This window comes from Amblyomma americanum, chromosome 6 (assembly GCF_052857255.1).
Source record: "Amblyomma americanum isolate KBUSLIRL-KWMA chromosome 6, ASM5285725v1, whole genome shotgun sequence".
NCBI lineage: Eukaryota > Metazoa > Arthropoda > Arachnida > Ixodida > Ixodidae > Amblyomma > Amblyomma americanum.
Genome location: NC_135502.1, coordinates 139,033,160 through 139,054,255, shown reverse-complemented (window position 1 = coordinate 139,054,255; position 21,096 = coordinate 139,033,160).

Genomic DNA, 21,096 nt, shown 5'->3' with positions numbered 1-21,096 from the left:
TGCCAGAAGAACATCATATATAGAATACCATAATCATGCGGAAAACAATACATTGGACAATCGGGAAGATGTGTCAACACGCGACTTTTGGAGCATCACAATGACTGCGACAAAATTAACCACCTGGGAAATCTAGCGCAACATTGCAGCAGGTGTAAGAAGAAGTGCGCACCAATTTTCCACAGGACCACAATTGGAGGAAAACAGAAAGAAAGGATTGAAAGAGAGATAGTCGAAGCATTTTTAATCGAGAAGGCGGAAAATGGAACTTGTGTAAGCACTACTTTTATTGCACTTACAAAAACTGAGATTGACTTGATAAGTGCAGATGCTTTGTCGTGGAGATGGTCATGTGTTTGATGATGGGATGGTTGCTTCTTTCAAAAACTGACGCTGCGTATATAAACGGACCTTCCGTATGGAATAAACAGTTGTTAGTTTGCGCTTGTGCTGTGTGTATGTGTCCTTTTTGTGTCGCTTGTAGCGCATATGTTCCCAGTACGGTTAAGTACGTCTATTACTGCTGTCGCTGCTGCCTGGTGCCTGGTGTTATGGCTAAAGAAATGTTAAATTTTTTGAATGATTTCAAGGAGGAAATGAAATCTGAGGGGAAACATTAAAGAATCACTCGAACGGAGCATACGGTCAGAAGTAAGAAACGCGTACGGAACTAGATGAAATCAAAACGAGCATGAATTTCATCAAAAGTATTCTCGATGAAGCCAACTTCCGCCTTGAAACTACTCTTAGTGAAAACAATGATCTGAAAAAGAAAATGAAACACTTCGACACAAAATTATTACCGTTGAAAAAGACTTTATTGAGTGTCAGGTCAGCCTTGTGAAATCAGAAGAATATTCACGGAATCGAAATGTTGAGATAAAAAGGTATCACGCAAACACAAACGAGAATCTGGTCGAGATGCTTCAGAAAATCGGAGACGCTATCGGCGAAAGCATATCGTCGAACGACGTTGACGTTCGTCACAGGGTGCCAACCAAAGAAAGAAAGAATATGTAGTGAAAAAATGCATACGCAAGAAGTGCCACTTGATAAAGCACCTTCGTGGTTGACGAACTACGAAGATGGAGTTTAATAGCATTACGGGAACTGTTCTGGATAGTTTCGAAGGTGCCTACAGCTACGGGAGTAATTGCACGTAAACTTCTCTTGAAGTACATTGTATATTTCTGAACTTTTATCTACCGGGTGTCAAAAGCACGCGGCACATCCTTTGTAACAAACGATGTCTTTCTTTTATAAGCGCGTTGTCAACTGAATTATTCCAGCTCAACAAAAGTACTTGAGGCTGATGCATTGTGAAGGACCTTTCAGCGGCGTTTTGAGAAACGTTTTTCTCTCAAGTACATAGGTTCTCCGTGAATCACTTCACTGACTGTATCGCTTTGAACTTGCAATACTCGGATGCCTGCATTCTTTCGAAAGCAGCTTAAGCACTGTCGCATAGGTACGAAGTCAAACCTCAGCTTTAATTTACAAATGTTCATTTCATTTTCATTTCACATGGTGGTGTGCCATTGGACGCTGTTCTCGGTGACGTTGACTAAGTGAATATGTAACGCTTGTGTTGATAAACTTGACCGTGGGGCTTGTTACTTGCATAAATGCACCCGACTCCTACCTTGCACTGGTGCACCGGCGCTGACACCATCGAATAACAGGGCAGACGACGTGTTTGAAACACTGAAGACCAGCTCTTCTCAGTAAATGGCCTTTGCGATGGCTGTGCAACAGATTGGCGGCCGGGTAATATGTGTCAGTCTTCTGAATACTGCGGCAGTATATAGGTGAACACCGTGCGGCACCGACATCACACCAATCATACTTATTGTTTTCGCTTGCTTTGCATCCTCTCATTTTTTCGTTAGGATGAACGCCATGGCAAATTGAAAAGAAAACAAATAACCTTGTCATGTATCCGGCTGTTCTTCAAAATTTAGTTTTTCTTTATTTTGTTCACAATTTTGCTGCGCATACAATTTAGGCACTGCTAACCTTATTCCAAGGAAAAGGCACAGACGAACCGAAACTTGAACCTCCGCAACCAATAGTGGCGAACTATTTTTGTACACGTGCTGCAGCCGCTGTACCGCGAATAGGGGCGGCAATAACTTGACCAACTGTTAGTATATATGTTTCCTTCAAGCGAAGACGATTTCCGTTGCTCCCACTGCCGCCAACACGGTTCCACTAATGCCACCGTTCATGCCAGAGAAAACAAAAAAAAAGAGAGGTGATAAGGCAGAAGAAACTCCTAAGAGAGATAGGGAAGCAGCTAGCGTTTTCAGTCATGCAGGAGAACTTCGGTGTAGCGGTCGCGAGGAAAGTTGCTCGAAGTTGTTTTTTGTTTAAACCCCACACCGAGAGTCCTTTCTTTTCCTCCAAGAGAGCTAAGACTAGATGTTATTTTTCTTTCGAAGACCTCAATAAGAAGCGAGACCAGCTTATAAAGAGATTCTCCTCACGCAAGAGGCTGGGAGAAAATAATGAGCCCATCCTTTTTGCGTGTCCGCGGAAAAGAGGAAGAGAAAACAGGTAAGAGGAAATAACTTTTAAACTTGCGAGCATTTCTTAAGCATGATTCAACAAGAATACTAACGCAAAAAACTGGCATAGAGTGGCTACTGAGCGCCAATTCTCAACGCATATGCACTCTTCATCCTTTCGGTTCTAGTGGCACGAATAGACACCAGACAACAAATGTTCAGCTCAATCCTTATTAAACATGTAAATAGCATTAATTTCTAACATCATATTTCCTCAAGGATCCCTGTCGGTATCGGCATCACTGCTCTGGCATTCCAACTGAGCTGTGCGGTAAAAGCAAGATGCATGAGCCCGGTAGGCATGACTGAAGAATCGGAGGTATGTCAAATTTTAGGTTTACGCCTCCCGTACCATTTTTTTACGCTCAGGTTTTTAAATATTGTGCAAAACGCTTACCAAGCTCATATCTGCGTCGCAAAAATAATATTTATTGCGTAGCGGCTTCATTGCGTCATGCTTTTGACATTGCGATTTTGTCGACACCAGTGCTTAACAGCCGCAAGCGCTGGCCATTGAGTGATAACTGGTAATCTTTCTGGAAAAAAAGCATCTGCTAGTCTTTGTGCATGCACCTTTAATATTGAGTTTGTGGTCTGCTGACATGAATATTCATCGTGGGAAATAGACGAAATCTAAAATTAGCTCTTTGATGAACTGGAAAGCGGATATTTTTTCCTGACATAGAAGGGGATTATTTGGGTCGACCGTTCCTTTACAATGCGGATGTTGGCGAACATCAACCGTAGCAGAGGGACAACGGAAATAATTGAAGCACCGCCTGGAGGTCTTTTTTATTTTTTATTGTTCTCTTCCTCCCTTGATCATGGGCAGCAAACTGCAAAAAGCGACCCGGCATGCACATTGCAACTCGCGCACAGCCGCTAGTGCAACAGGTGTGGCGTGCCCTCTGCGCTGGGAACAATGCAACGTGTCTGACTACTTTTTCTTCCGAAGGCCTTCTCGATGTGCTCATAAACAGGTTCTGCCTCCCTGGCCCAGAGATATCCGCGCCTCATAGTATCTTGTACCGAACAGTAATTTGTCATGGTGCAGCCCGGGTTCGAACCCGACCGCGGCGGCTGCGTTTTTATGGAGGAAAAACGCTGGGGCGCCCATGTGCTGTCGTTAGCAGTAGCCATATCAGTTTTTATAATTTCTAGAAGGTGAATACCCTTGGCGCTGTGGCTCAACAAAATTACGCTTTTTGTCTAGTTATGTGCACTTGAAATTTGCTTTGCCTGCATGCTTTTCGAAAGTGCATGCATTTTGGCACGATGGAGACACATTTTGACGAGCCACAGCGGCGAAGATAGTCGCGTCTTCGAATATGTAATTACTTGTATGGCTATTACTAACAACCGGCTACATTTCTCTAATTGCAAGCGGTTGCCTCTATGTATTAGTTAAAAAGCTACTTACGATAAATTAGCTAACCAGCTTACTACTTAAGGCAATTCAACGGCTTTCCGGTGTCCGAAGGCACTGGTAATACTGTTACGTTGCGGTCAGCCGAAGAAAGAGACACGATGATCGATGACAATGAGATGATTTAATGGCTGCCGACCTAGCGCGAGCGCTCCTGCCCACGCCACTGCACAGTTCGTCGGCTTCTTCGTCACACTACCCTGGGCCACGTAGCGATCGTCCCGATCGGTGACAAAGAGATGCGCGAAGTGGTTACGGACGTAAGAGGATAGTTGGACAGGAAAGAGAAACGGGTGAGGATGTGGCCACCACGATCAATGAGATGGCTGAATGATTCCTGGTCCACGAAGCATCCGGGCCGCTGGTCGCCGAGAGCCGATGGTCGAGACCCCAGGACGTGCCGCACGGCCTGGGCAGGGGAACGGTGTCTTCAGATGTAAGCGGCCTCTCGGGTCGGCGGTGTCGATAGGTCAGGTCCTTGCGTCGGGTTCAGTTCATCGTGCTGAGTGGTCTGGGCTGGGGACGTTGGGGGGGGGGGGGGGGGACAACGGTGAGGTCAGTTCGGGTCTGAAAGGCTGGGGCACGGCCGAGCGACGCAGGCCAAGAAAGCACGGCCGACGACCACGGCTGACGCAGGACGCCGAAGCTCCCCGGACCAGGATGTCGATGCTACCCCGCACCTCCACCAAATGTTACGTGTCGGCCAGCCGAAGGGAAAGACACGATGATCGATGGCATTGAGATGACTTAATGGCTTGTGGCCTAGCGCGAATTCTCCTGCCAGCGCCACTGCACAGTTCGTCGTCTTCTTCGTCACAATACTATTCCGCAAAAGCCATATTTTCCCCGAAAATAGCCTATTTTTGAGTTTTTTTTAAAGAGTTCGCTGAAAGACCTTGTATGTTAGCTTTCCTTTTAATGAACTCGTCTAATCAGACCAACTGCTTTGGAAACAGGTACGAGACAGGTGCATTGTGCATCGTGTCTGCTGAACAGTTCGATGTGCTGGGCTCCGGCCTAAGCGCTAGTGAAGCCCTTTAAGGAACTCGATAGAAGATGGCATTACAGATGCGCGGAAAGACTTCATCCTAAGTCGTTTTTCAGGAACGCTGTGCAAGGTTTGAACGTTGGTGTTGTTGATGTGACGTAAAATCAGCTGGAATGCTGGCCTGTCTGCGACATGAAAAAGAAGAATTGATGCATAACGCAAGGTGAATAGGAGAGAGCGGTACATTCTCTGGCAAGTGGAACCTGTATGTATTCCTTGGAAAGAAACAGAAGCTTCTGTAGAGTTTTCCACAATGCAAAATAAGACGATTTACGTTCCCTTTTTTTCTTGTGCTTCGCTGTAATCAAAGCGGTCTCTTTGCCAATTCACATCCGCATCGGCCTACGTCCGGTTTTGACGTCATTCACCTAAATTTTTTCCTTGCAACAGGAGCTCTAAATTTTTACTGAGCGGATATGGGGTCAAAGGCATTGTAAAAACACAAAAAAAATCTGTGACCAAATTAAAAAATTCAGGGCTAAAAGGGTTAACGTTGGGGAATTGTCTTTATTACCGAGAGACTTTTATTTAGCCAACAATTCACGCAGCAAGCATGGATGGTTCTTTGCACGGAATACAAGCGGTCAGGAAAAGGCAAACAAAGGGTGACATCTGTAGGGAACGTTGTGGGCGATAATAACCCTGAACAATCCTTAAATTCCACGGAGTTATCTTTCAATGCGTCTGGAGAATGCCGGGGAAGACGTCAGGCATTGGTCAGAAAGCGTGGTTGCATGAGATCAGGGGGGAAAAAGACGTCGTAGTTACAGTCTCAGTAACGAGGGATAGAAGTGGCGCGAGCACATTGCTGAGGACTGTGGGGCTCATTGACTTGGGCTTCAGCACGTTTAGTGGCAAGAAGTGTGTACGCGCGAGACTGAGAAATCTCTAGCAACCGTAAAGTCTTCCACGGAAGGTTGTTCAGTGCCATTGTTAATTCGGACTCATGACTGCACTGTCCTCGAAGTAACAACCGAAAAGATTTCGTGTTTTTTCTCGCTTTTTTGAGCGTCATAGATGGGTAATAAAATGCTCAGAAATATGAAAAAATTAGTGACGAATTCCTCGTATCAAAGACTGCACCTAATTAGAAATATTGTGATATAAAGAGATGCTTGTCGCGAAGAAATTTGTTTCAAGCACGTTTTTCGAAAATGATAAACATGAAGTTGAAAACTTAAAACTGATTACCTTTTCTCACCAACAAAAGAAATAAGAACAGATTTTTATGGTTTAGTCACTGAACGCATTTGGATTAAAAACAATTGAAGTGCAAAATTGTTTTCCTGGTGTGCGCACCTGTCAAGCGAATTCACTTACTAACATTTGTTAACGGCCATCATAATTCCCAAAACAGCTGAAAACAACTAATGTGACCCAGTCATCCCGCAACGCTCTCAGGTTATGCCTGGTGCGTACATACTGAAAATGTCTGTGTTCATAACTTTCATGAAAATACACCTTGTTCACACTGTGTACATTGTTGATTATCTACTGCTATTATTACTTGGCCAGGAAGTTATGCAATATGGCACTTCCATATCATCCCGTTGTAATAATATTGCTGGCTGCTAAGCACGACGTGGATGATTCTGAAGTATAATTTGTTACCTGATAGGGCCACATGCGTCTTTAATCATAGAACCAAACGACGTGCAAATCAACAAGTACCCAACTCTGCTGCGTGCAATTTATTTTCCAGTCCCATAAACAGTTTGTAAACCCTCTTCTTCCGTGTGAATGGGAGTGGGTAATAAGGGCGTTTTTTTCACGAACTACAGCATGTGCATCGGCAGGCGATGTAACTTTCGCGCGTTTGTATATGCTACATTTAAACGCTTTACGCAGCTCACAGGAAATAAACAGCGGGAATATGCGTGTCAAGAAAAGATACCTATCGCTGCTTAAATTTTAATATAAAAACTACATTTCGCAGTAATTTTCTCATTAAATGATTAAATGAAAGGTGCTAATCAATCGGCGAACCACAGTTGCATTTCACTCTTGCACTGCACCGAGAATGAACGTCGTCTGGCTTCTGAGCGAACAACTGGAATCTGTCTTGATATCTTCAATGCACGTCTGAACACGGTAAATAGACACACCATGAGAAAGAGACAAAAAGAGACATGTCTGTTCCAACTACTTCCTACGGGGACTGCACGCAGGCAGCGGCCTTCACGAGGGCTAGCGGCCGGAGCGAAAAGTTAAAGTACTCCGGGCAACAATCAGTTAATCGCGTCGGCTTCCGCGTCAGTGGAAAAGGGACATCTCATCCAACCCTGCCCGTCATATATCACGCGCCAACTGTCTGCCGAGTGCAGCTGCTCCTTGGGGAACTAGCACTATGTATCCCTGCAACAGCAACAACAGCAGAGGCAGCAATTAACAATGCGGCCTTTTCTCCTCTTGACTCTCTTTCGTTCCAGAATTCCGCTCTGTCTCGTTGCGCTTAACCCCTTAAGAAAGCAACCAGACGACAGTGAGCAGTGGTAGGAGCCGAAAGAAAACAGGCGGCGCGACGAGCCAAACCTAGGATGTAGGCGCGGAGTTCAGTCGGAGGCGGCGGGCCAAGATTGGCCCAGTGTATTCATTCTGATTAGGTGGAACGATCCCCTTACGCCCTACACTCCCTGCTTTCTAACATACAGAGATGTAAGGAATGGTGAGCACGGGATGAGACGTGCTGCAGCGGAAAAGAGAAAGATGTCGCACATCGTCATCCATCCGCGAGATAAAAGGGGTCCTCAGTTCTCTTCATCCTGGGCCTCCTCTTCGGCTTCGTTGGGCCGACCCAAGCTTGAGTAAATTGGGTTGAGGATAGACCAGAGCACGGGCTCAGATTATAGACGCCATCTTTGTGTGCCGAGCCTTACAAACCGACCAAGGTCTTCTGAGGCGTGTACCACTGTAAGAGCGTGGTGCTGGTGGTAATATAGTTCCGCTACACTTTTGCTTCATCACATACATAGGCTAACAGAATGTTCCCTATCTGTTGACAGCCGAATTGAGTAGACTTTCTCTTCCTCTCAGCTACAGCCAGTTTAACATTCAGCAATCTTCAGAAGGTGAGCGGGTGAACCTGGTACTGTTTTTGTGAGTGTATAAAAATTTTAAACCAGAAGAACCAAAGTAACAAAACTGAGAAAAGTTCTCGCTACGCTACGTAGTGCAAAATCTCGGTGATAGCTATTATGCTGTGCCATGTGTGCTGTGAAAACGCCGACAAAAAGTTATAGCAACGTCGCAAACCCAGCGTTGCGCAAAGGCTATCCAACCTTCGAACCAATCTTCCGCTCATATTTCTTGCTCTCCTAATTCCTCCATTTTTCGGAAACCTACGCCAACATTATTTTATCCGGAGCATTTTGTAAGTGACAGCCATTGCAGTAAAGTTCAAAACGAAAAATTGTAACCTCTGATTTCATTTTCACGAACCTTCCAATATATTTACCTCTACGACCAACTGTGAATCGCCTCCCAACCAATGCACTAAGTAACCACATCTATGTTTGAGAGCATGTCTTACTTTGCCAGGCCTTGTCCTGGACACCTTAATATATTGTTCACTTCCAGTCGCCAGGATGATCGATAAATATGCACAGAAGTGGAGCTCAAGCCGTAGTGGGCGGTAGCGCCACACCTCGGCTCTGGTAAGATGCCGAGGTCACCGTCATTTGCCCCATCAGCCTACCAGGAGAGGGTGCACTCATAAGCGTACCTCTAAGAAGAACGGGAAGGCGCCAAACTGAGCGAGGTACAGCGCCATAGAAGGCACACATCCAGATACACCAGTTCTTATCGCACTCAACGAAGCGCCTACACAGACCACTGCTTAAATAGTTGGTTCATACAGGCATCGACGGCGCAATCACTGGTGCCCGGGTGTGCCACCATCCTAAAGTGGAAATGGACTCCGCCGAGCGTGAGACGAAGGCCGGAAGACAAGCAGCATGGGATTCCCTTATCCGCTGCTGGCTCAAGCCATTGAACACCTCGGTAATCTTTGTTCCTTTTGACAGACTGACTGAGTCGGACAGGATTTTCTGCGGATCCATGCAGGAGGAAGATTTGTTGATTACAGCGGCAACACAGCTCCCTCTTAGCACCAATGTGGCTGGCACTGCCACTCGGCATAGCAAAAAGCAGCTATCCTGTATCCTGGGTGGTGGAGTTTGTCCATAGCGCCGTCATCTGAAGCGTTGTACTCGGACTGGCCCCCTGGCCACAGCTAAGCCTTTGGCTGCTACGATTAACTGGTAGTGGGGGTAGTGGTTTTTTTATTAAAATATAGTAAAAAGGAAGGAAAAGATTTTGATAGCTCCGCAATCTGCCATCGGTACTGAAGCACCTGAGCTGAGGCAGCGGAAATAAAGAATAGCAGGCAAAATGAAGAAATAAAATGAAAGAGGTGAGGGGACGGGAAGAGAATAGGGGGAGAAGTAATATATACAAACTATTTACACAATAAGAAATGTGTCTAGGTTGTGCGCGTGATTAGTTCATTTTAGAGGAATTAGAACACACGCGCAAAACACTGTGTTGGCTACAACTGGAATGGGGCGTCCAGTTATTAGTCGTTCAAGGTAGAACTCGCGGAGCGTTCGGTCACTGCGTGTAACTACCTGACGGAGAACAGACGGGACATCAAGCCCGTGTGTTCGAGGAATGCACACAGGCTCACCAAAGTTCGCTCACGAGTGCGCGCACTGCCCTGCGGCCACAATAGCGTCATGATGGAGTCGGGTAGTATGCCCTGCGCCCTATAGGCCACAAGCATATCGCGGCGAGGTTCGGCGAACGCGGCACAGTGAAGAAGCAGGTGTTCTAGTGTTTCCACTGCACTGCACCCGTCACACACATCACTCGTTGCGATTCCGTGACGCTCCCATCGTTCCCCGGGCCACACGCAGCCAATGCGCACGCGGAGGATCATTACACGTTGTGACCGTGTAAGTGACCGTGTAAGTAAAACAAGGAAACAGTGCTCAGCAGTCACATCAAGTGATCACTTACGCGACGAGCTGTGTGCTAAGAAAACTCGTAGGCCAAACTATATAGCAAATTAAGTCAAAAAATTGAAAATAATTTAATGCCTTTATTAGAGTTTCTGACAGATACGTCTTCGTGCCTGCCGAAGCTAGACGTTGGCTTGACTAACAGCGCCGGGCAGATAGCGGCACAACAGAGGGACCGAAAAAGCTACTAGTCGTGTACGTACTGAAATAGGTAGTATCAAAAACCGAAGAAAGAATGGAAAAGAAAAAAATATTATATACACAAATTAAGCAATGACGACTTCACTGCTCTAATGGTCTGCAATGAGAACCTCTCTTTGGAATGTCCAATTATAATTCCCGGAACAGAGTAGAGAAGGGTACACTAGGTGTTTCTGGGGCCAGTTTGTGGCAATAAATATCGTTCGCGGGGACGTAGTATGCATGCGCGGGCATCCATAAAACAGTTGCCTTTCAGCCATATGTATTTAAACGCAGTGAATCAAGTTCAAAGTTGAACAGTTTCAAGAACACGTACACACTTACTTTGATATCACGAGATAAATCGAAGCGATTCAAGCTAAGTGAACAAATGATTTCGGGTGGCAATGCTTCGCTGTTATGCGTGTCTGCCCTCTGCGAGCCTTGTTCTTGAAGAATATAAAAATTATTGTATGCCTAAGACAAGCGCCTGGTATATATTGTCTGTACGGGAGGAAATTTACGCCTAAAACTTTCTATGGTATATCATTTAAGAGGTGGAAAGAGCGGAAGGAGAAAGATTTGCTGAGAAAATATAGGCCACTTTGCCAGTCCAGCCCCTAAATAAGCAAGTAGTTTCAACGAAAATCGGCCAGTAGTTATAAAATTGAGGTTTTTGAGACGAAGAGAAGCTTTTTCCTGCATAATGTTTACAAATATTTCAATAAAGTACAGCGTTTTGCCACAGAATTTCAGCTTGGACGCTAGTGAGTTTCTTGTCATCCGCACGAACAGCCTCAGTGCATTCAATTGAGGGAAAAAAAATGAGGAATAAAAGAAGAGCTTTCCCTGTGCGGAACGGACAGTGAACAATTTTCAACTGAGAGGGAATCAATTCAGAAACTAAAGTGGCAATCGGAGAGAACCCTACTTATTGCTCACATTGAGATAGAGAGCCTGAGTCAGAACATAGCGTGCGCAGTCGTTATTGCACGACGAAGTTTAGCAGCTAACACAAACGTTCATTCGTCATACTGCTCCTTAGAATTTTATTCTCCGAGAGATTGGGCGCCAGCCATTTCCCACCGGAACGCAAAGCGTAAGATTTTCGTCAGAACTGCGGCAGTAGTGTTTCCAGCAGAGAGCCGTAAATAAGCATCAAAAGTATCCGCTCGTCGGTTTGAACAAATGCTTTAGCCGTATTTTTCTCTCCTCCGTCGGCAACTGACTCAGCAGGGCTTGTAAACGGGCCGTTTGTGACTGGCAATTATTTGTTACCGGCCATTCCAAGAGGACTATTAGCTTTATTGGTTGCCGCTTTCGGTTAGTATTTTCCTTTCTCTATTTTAGCTGGCAGATGATAAAACGAAATATTTACCGCTGCAGAGATTTGGCGCCAATTATCATTAGACTGAACATTTAATCAGTATTTCAACCAGAATACGCTTAAATATCAGCTGCTTTTCTCTAATTTGAGCAGCTAGTATGATCTCAGGAGCCCAAATCTTAAGTCCTTAGAGTAGTGGTGTTTAAACTGTAGTTCGATCAATTTCGAATACATATGAGAATACATCGTTCATTCTCATCTAGGCACCAAACCAGTCTATAAATCCGTGAATTATACTTAGAAAAATTGGCGGTCAAAGGTATTCGATCCACCCATATCGCTCTCCGAGGACCAACAAAACGCCACCTGTTGGAAGCGGAGCACTAGCGAAAGAGGAGCATACGAAGTTCTAGCATGTAAAAGACCTACGACGAATGTGGAAGGCGCCATTTGTCAAACGTGAAAAAGGCTTCCATTATTCCTAACATTTGTAAAAAAATGGCATTCGAAGAAATTTCATGCTGCTGGGCGCAGGCGGTGGTGATGAACCTGAAAGGTTTATTCATGAATTCGACACATATCTCAAGTTGATCTATTCCCGGCCTGCACATAATCAGCGAAAAAAACTTTAAAACTGAAACTACTTGGGAGCTGTATTTTAGCAGCCTATGTTCTCTACGCCCACAATTTATGAAATCAAATCGAAGAAGGCGGTGCTTGCGAGTATAATACTGATCTAAATTGTAAAATCGGATTAGACTGTCCATCCACTCAATACTCGTTGTCATTACCTATTAATCGCCCCTTTAAATAGTACAAAATCATAGTGTTGTAATAGCACCAATAAGGTAGGAGCTGTCATGAGGTTGAAGAAGCTTCTGCCTCAGTGCTACAAGGGGCACGGTAGAGTCATAGGTCACACTTTGTGTATAAGAATAACGTAAACTCTGGAAAGTTAAATTAATATTAATCCCTGACATCTGTCTCAAGACAAGCTTTGCTCCGACTACAGCACGGCTTTCCACTTAGGCAGCATTGTGTTTGATCGCTAAGCCAAGTTGAGCTGACGACAACAATGTTCTTCACGAATGAGAAGGCTACCTGAGGCTAGCTGTGCAGTCAGTTACATGCGCCAGACGTTTTTCTCCGCTGGCAAATTATCAATTTTGTCATCGTCTTCTGAGTGGCGTTGCTTTCACAGAGCGCTATGGCCGAGATTGCATGGCTGGAGGGCACAGCTGTGGCTAACAGCAGGGATGATTAACCGCCACTGCCTGCAGACTGTAGCTATTTGGCATATCGATTTTTTTCGTTTCCGTTGACTGATCCAGAGAAAGCAATATATTTGTGACCGGATTGTTTGTTCGCATAGAAAGCATCGGTTTCCCCGCCCTCAGTTTGAAACACCTTTTTTGACGTTACTTCATATTTAAGACACTGCTTTTAATGTCCTTACATTTCCAGCTTGTGTGTACTTTTTCAGACAGTTTCTGTACTAAAAAAATTAACTAGACAAGACAAATGTTAGTGGCACCCAGAGAATGAGCGTTTGTGAAGCAGTGCATCTTTTTTAAACAGAAATTTGGAATAATTGCTATTGTATTTGAGCGGAAGTGTAGGGCACATGCTCTAGACAAAAAGAGTGGAAGATAGGAGCGAAAAAACCTATTTTATTTTCTTTACTTCCCTTCGCAGCTTTTGTCCCGTTTGCGTATGTCGTCTCTATCGGTGTAGAGAGCGACATTAATTATTTTTGCAGTAAAAGCAAAAACTGCGCCGCTTGCATAAGCAGGCACTACAAGACTACGACTCACCCGTAGGGGCTGTTGTAAGTGGTTGATGATGTTTTCTGCGCGCAAACTTGACGGAGATGACGAAAACAAGTTACATGCACCGTGCTGTTCATGGTATTTTGTGGGCGTCTGCTGTGTTTCTTTCCTCTTATTTTTAAAGTTTGCTCCCACAGAACACCATCAGCAGCTTCCAACTCGCCAGCCTTTCTGTTCTTCTGTAGTCAGGAAAAGTTTTTTGATCTAACTGCAGCGAAACCAATGATGTGCCAAACGCGAAGTAGCGAAGGTGATTTGACATTAAGCCATTTCATTGAACAGCGCATTAAAAGAAATTGCCTGTTTCTGCTTTTTTTCGTTCACAACTCTGAAGTGAGACATGTAGTCTTTCAAATCGGTTTCGATGAGCTGCAGTTGAAAACGTCTCTTCGCTAATAAAGGCGCTTGTCTTAGCTTATTAACCTTATCAACTAGGAAATATCGCAAAATGTAGGTCTGTCGATAATTAGCCTATTAATCGCCAAAAAAGAAGTACCATTGCTGATTATGCCGTGTCAAGTAAAAGTTACGATCAGTTTAAAAGTAAGAAGAAAATGAACAGATTTTGATCATAGATGGTGGACGTTCTGTAATCCATTTTTTTAGGGCACCAGAGCAAAAGCAATCGACGTTCTCACTGTTCCTTCATTTCATTGATGCTAGTGTTTACGTGGAGCAAACAGTCACCGAAACAAAGGTGCATAGGGAAATGTTTTTATTTATTTTTTATTGTGAAGTGCTAATCAGTGGGATAATAATACTTAGATTAATATATCGCTTAAAGAACATTGCTTATAAACGAGCAGAAAAAACGACCTTGCCGCCGGTGGGATCCGAACCCACGTCCTCCGAATATCGCGTCCGGTGCTCTTACCAACTGAGCTATGGCGACGGATGTCCAATCTGCTGTTCTCGTGGGTATTTATGTTTATTGGGTGTAAGCGAACATTGAGAGTGGTCACCAGCGCCACCCTTGTCCATAGCGGTTGACGTAGCACGTCCTGTATTACCGCGAGTGTGACGTGGAACGTCATCAAACAGCGAGGGCGGAAACTGTGCGAGAGCCCTCTTATGCTACCTATGGCATCAAGACTGCCACAAACCGAAACCCAGGTTAAGCAATTAGCGGACAAGGCAAACGAAATGAGAGACTCGTTTTGGACAAACTTATGAAGGGAGCCAACAGTCACCGAAACCAAGGTGCATAGGAGAATGTTTTTATTATTTTTTAATGTGTGGTGCTAATCAGTGGGATAATAATACATAAATTAATCTATCGCTTAAAGAAAATTACTTATAAAGCAGCAGAAAAAACAACCTTGCCGCCGGTGGGATCCGAACCCATGACCTCCGAATATCGCGTCCGGTGCTCTTACCAACTGATCTATGGCGACAGCATGTCCCATCTAAGACAGTTCGGCCGCGGTATGGCACCACTGGATTGATTGGGACTGTGCCATTACTCCCCCACTCTGAAGGGCAACGACTCGGTGCCGCAACAATAAGAAGCACGAAGACAAGGGACGGCGCATGAGTCCGGCGGCTGGTGTGGACACGCCTGAAGGGCTAGCGGGCGTGGCACGGCTTCATCCGTGCGACATGGATGACTTCGGGGGTCGGCCGTCTAGAGGAGCGAACTGTACCCTGGGGAAGAACTTCACAGTTCACCTCACTGACTTGGCGGAGTACTTCGTGGGGGCCAAAATATCGGCGCAGAAGCTTCTCAGAGCGCCTACGCATGCGTATTGGGCTTCAAACCCAGACTTGTTCGCCGGGCTGGTAACTAACAGCTCGGTGGCCGAGGTTATAGCGGCGAGCGTCGGGACTTGCTGGTGCCGGATGCGCTGTCGGGCGACTTGGCGGGTGGCCTCGGCGTGACGAACGAATTGGGCAGCACCCATAACAGATGAGGTACTACTAGTCGGGAGCAACATGGTATCCAGCATGGTTGCGGCTTCGCGACCATGCACTAAACGAAATGGAGTGAAGCGTGTCGTTTCTTGTAGGGCAGTGTTATAGGGAAAATTGACGTAATGAATTACGGCGTCCCAGTTGCAGTGGTCTGCGTCAACATACATAGAAATCATGTCGGCGATCGTCTTGTTGAGCCGTTCAGTGAAGCCGTTCGTTTGAGGGTGGTAAGCGGTTGTCTTGCGGTGACTGGTGCCGCGCAGGCGCATAACATCCTGTGTAAGGGCCAAGGTGAACGCCGTTCCCCTGTCAGTTAAAACGATGGTGGGTGCGCCGTGACGAAGCACAATATTTCTAACGAAAAAGTTCGCAATTTCTTCAGCGGTACCGCGAGGGAGAGCTTTAGTTTCACCGAGACCGAGGCACAGTACCGGCTGAGGTCTTCGGTGGCGACCACAATGTAGCGGTTACCCAGTGAGGACTCCGGAAATGGCCCTAGTAAGTCCATGCCGACTTGGTGGAAGGGGACTTTTGCCGGATTACTAGGCTGCAGTAGTCCGGCTGGCTTAGTCGGCGGCGTCTTGCGACGTTGGCACTCGCGGCAAGTTCTGACGTAATGCTGGACAATTGAAGCAACACTGGGCCAGTAGTACTTTTGGCGTATCCGCGCCAAAGTGTGGGAAAAACCCATGTGACCAGAAGTTGGGTCATAATGGCACGCCTGCACAACTTTGTCGCGCAAGGCCACAGGTACGACGAGCAGATCGGCAGCTTCTGTCGGGTTGTAGTTTTTTTTATACAGAACGCCATCGCGCAAACAGAATGACGACAGTACACGTGAGATGATTCGCAGGGGCGACGCAGCGCTTCCTTCAAGATACTTAATGGGAGGCCGTAGATGTCGTCCCTTTGGTCGTACCCACCGTCGTCCCTTTGGTGTTGAGTGAGGACTGACGTGGAGATGGCGCCAAGAAAAAAAGAATCATCGGCGGGATCAGCTCGTTTGTCCTCGATAGCAACACGAGACCGACGGTCGGCATCACTGTGCTTTCTACTGGGCTTATAAACGATGGTGACATCGAACTCTTGAAGGCGAAGGCTCCAGCGTACAAGCTGTTCCGAGGGATCTTTGAGGCTCGCCAGCCAACACAGCGAGTGGTGGTCATTGACGACCCTGAAAGGGGTACCATATATGTACGGGCGAACTTTGATCACTGCCCACACAATGGCCGGGCATTCTTTTTCGGTGGTGGAATAGTTTTCCTCAGATCGTGACAAGGTGCGGCTCGCGTATACGATTACGCGTTCGAGACCATCCTGCCACTGCACAAGGACTGCACCGATGCCGATGTTGCTGGCGTCTGTGTGCAGTTCAGTGGCGGCCGACTCGTCGAAGTGTAGAAAGATGGGCGTACTTTGGAGACGAGTTCGGAGGTCATCAAAGGCCTTCTGTTGTTCCAGACCCCTGAAGAACGGTTCGGAATCTTTCGTGAGGCGGGTGAGGGGCTCAGCGTTCTGGAAGAAGTTCTGCACAAAATGCCGTTAATAGGCGCCGAGAACCAGAAAGCGGCGCACGCTTCGCTTATCGGTGGGCACAGAAAAAGCGGCCATAGTGGCTGTTTTATCGGGGTCGGGGCTAATCCCTTTAACACTCACGATGTGGCCCAAAAACTTCAACACTTCGAAAGCGAAGTGACACTTTTCGGGCTTGAGGGAAAGGCTGGCCTACCGAATTGCTTCGAAAACAGCGCGCAGGCGTCTCAGGCGCTCTTCCAACGTATCAGAGAAGATGATAACGTCATCCAAGTACTCGAGACAAGACTGCCATTTCAGATCGGCAAGAACGGTATCCATCATCCGCTGGAAGGTTGCAGGAGCCGAGCACAGGCCGAAAGGGAGCACCCGGAATTCGTGCAGATCGTGCCGTGTAATAAAGGCGGTCTTTTCTCGCTCGCGTTCGTCCACCTCGTTTTGTCAATAGCCGCTGCGTAAATCTAGTAATAAGAAGTACTTGGCATGGCGCAGCCGATCCAGGGAGTCATCAATGCGCGGCAGAGGATAAAATTCATTTTTATGACTTTGTTTAAACGTCGGAAATGAACGCAGAACCGTAGGATTTCATCTTTCTTTGCTACTAGAACAACAGGCGATGCCCACGGGCTCGTCGACGGCTGTATCACGTCGTCCTGGAGCATTTCTTGAACTTAGCGGCGAATGGAATCACGTACCTTTGAAGAGATCCAGTAAGGCAGCTGACATAACGGCCGCTGGTTGGCGTCGACTATAATTCGGTGCTTTGTGAGTGGCGTCTGCCTAACCTTACAGGTCGAGGCAAACCAGTCACAGAAAGACTGGATAACGCTTTCGAGGCAGCGTTTCTGATTAGACGGGAGGTTCAAGTTCACGTCAGTTTTTATGGGAGTGGTCGGTGCCTCCACTGATGCCGCGGCTTCGGACAAAGCGTGCTGTCCCGCGAATTCGCCGAGTTCTTCGAAATTCGCAATAACTGTTCTGCCAGGCAAACACTGAGGTTCACAAACAAAATTGGTCACCAAGAGCTCGGTTCGGCCCTTGTTCAGTTCAACAATTCCTCGAGCAACAAAGACTTGCCGACCATGAAGCAGCGACATGTTGGTTTCAGCGATGCCACGAGTGCCAGTGATGTCGCAATCTACGGTAACAAACATGCTAGCTCTTGACGGGATTAATACGTAGTCGTCAAAGACGTGTAACTTAGTCCCGCGTGGCTCGGGATCGCCGTCAACAGGGAGTTGAGTGGAAAATGACACGACCAGCTCCTGAAAGTTGATGACAGCATCGTACTCCCGAAGGAAATCCAAACCAGGTATCAGGTCTTTGGAGCACTCGGGTAGCACTACAAAGCAACCAGGGAAAGTAGCACCATGGATCTGGATTTGTGACGTGCAGGCGCCAATCGGCGTAACCACATGGCCGCCGGCGGTGCGGATCTGGGGTCCAGACCAAGGGGTCAGAACCTTTCTGAGGGCCGTAGCTACCCCTTAGCACAAATGGGGCTCTGAATTGCGGGTCCTTGCGGGCCCGGCACGGGCTGCACATAGGGGCTCGATGTGGGATATGTGCGGGATTTGCAACTGAGCATTAGGGGGGACCATCAAGGGCAGCCCGGTGGGCTTACTGCATAGCCCCACAAAGCTCCGCACTGGATCCCTTGGGGCTGGACCATTCCCAGCCCCCGTGGGTTAGCCTGTACTGTGCCCAGTATGGGCTATCCCGTACTGGGCCCACGTGGGCTAGCCCATACTGGGCCCACGCAGGCTAGCCCATACTGGGCCCACGTGGGCTAGCCCTTACTGGGCCCCTAAGGGCTAGCCCTAACTGGGCCCATGTGGGCTAGCCCGTACTGGGCCCACGCAGGCTAGTCCATACTGGGCCCACATGGGCTAGCCCGTACTGGGCCCCTAAGGGCTAGCCGATTCTGGTCCCAGTGGGCTTCATAGGTGATAACTTGCAAGAAGTCAACAAACGTAACCCATATAGAACCCATAGCTGTATGCCTTTGGGCCCACCGACCCAATTAGACTTAAGGCCCATCTTGCCAACCCAGAGAGGCTTTTTTCACTTTATCAGTATTTTCTGTGTACATGTTAATACAGAAAAACAATGCAAGTAAGAATGCTGCTTAATTATTGATTTGTTTTTGCAAGACATTTTGGGCATTCTTGCTTACAAAGACCCAATTACTGGGGTGAAGGTCTACCCCTTCATCCGTGCTTTCCAACCGTCATCCCAGTCTCTCGCCCCCCGCAGGAACGCAGCCACTCTATTGTTGATGCCTTCCATGGTGGCTATTCTGATTCTGCACTGCATAGCAGATGTAAAAGTGAACAAATAAACACACATATCAAACTGATATACAATATGGTGGATAAAAATTACTTTGCACAGCATTACAGTCACATCTTCCAGGAAATGCTTCATAACTGTATGCAATGCTACAATGTGCAATGCTTAAAATATCAGCAAATTTCTTTTGCTATTAATATCCGTAACCATAATGACCATAAATATTCATAATAAGAATAACCGAAAGGTGCATGAGCCATTAAAGGACTATAGACACCTAAATTTATTGTGTGTTTTCTTTTGTCAAACGATGCGTTAGATAATAAAATACAAAGATTACCAGGTGGTATTTACCTACAACCCCGCTAAATAATTTATAATTGAATTTCTTCTCTCATTCTTTGTTTCCATTGACCGAACGCCAACTGTCAAGTTGATGTTTTGGCCACATGATATAAATTGAAAAACTAATACAATCATTGATATGCAGCTTTAATTCACTACGACGTTTAATCCAGCCTCTTCCAAGACCTTCAATGACAAAAAATGACCTGTCAGCCATAATATAACCAATTTTTTATTCCTCATGTGACATTAACATCAACTACACGTCATAGTCATCGTTCGACTGATGAAACCGAAACAGTGTCAGGAAGAAATTAAATTGTAGAAAAACTGCAGATTGCCCTAGTTGGTTTGATGCATAGTGGCGGTTGAAACGCGTAAACATACACGGACCATGTAAGAGACGAGACACACAAACCAGCTCTGAACTTACAACAGATGTTTTATTAGGAAGAAGCACGTCATATACACACACGAAAAAACAGCGCACATGGGCAGTGTCAACAATACTCCTAGTGCTAGTAGAAGGAAAAAACCGCTTTAAAAGCACGTGTGTACCTGCAGAACCGCTACCCACTATGTAACATATTGATTTTTCGAAGCGATAATGTAACAGATGGCGTACTCACGCACCCATTACTTTTCTGATATATGAAACGCCTCAGCTACTTCTCTTGTGCGCTGGTCAGAATGAGTGAACAAGACATCAGTATCGTCAAAGAACGGCGTACAATTGCATGTCAAACATTGCTTAGCTAGGTTAGTTTCTTTAATTAGCGTGCTCCATGAGCCGCACGTTAACACGGCGGCCAGTCTGGCTTATGTAGGTAAGGCCACAGGACCGGGATTTGATACACTATGCCATTCTTACAGGGAACATATCTATTTTCATGATTTATGTTGCAAGCATTTCTTCTGCGCCCTTCTTGCCTTCTTTGAACCGCCGCCCCCACTCTTTCTAGCTGGTTATGTGCAGAGAACAGAACCTTTACCCCATGCTTGCTCACCACTCTTTTAATTCGGTGCGACAGTGTGTGGACATATGGCATAACCACTACCTTTCTTCTCCCATCTTCCGAATCCTTTTCCAGCCCCGATGTACTTGCAGACGATTTCAGCGCACGGAGGACTTTGTATGCACTCGAAACGAGAACTGAGGCTGGGAAACCAGCTTTCCTACATCTGTCTGCCTGGGCTAAGAGGCTGGGCATCATTTTATTAGATTTCTTTACTGCCATGCCTAAGCATCCTGTAGCGATGCCACTTTTTATAAGCTTTGAATGAAAAGACCTGTAATTCAAAAGAGGCTCTTCACACCTAGTGGAATACTGCCAACAGACATGGTTGGGTTCGAAAGACAATTTTAAATCAAGAAATTGCAAGACTGTTTCTTAAGGGACTTCATGTGTGAACCTCAGCCCTGACCCATTACGTGCAAAACCATCAAGAACATTTGACACAAATTCGGGATTAACGGACCTAGCCAGCACCAGTTAATTGTCCACATAACAGAAAATGCGTATGCAATAACCGGCTAGATCAGTCTCAACTTTCATATCCACCCGGCTTTGATAAATGTTACTGAGAGTGGGAGCTACATTGGCACCTATGCACACATTA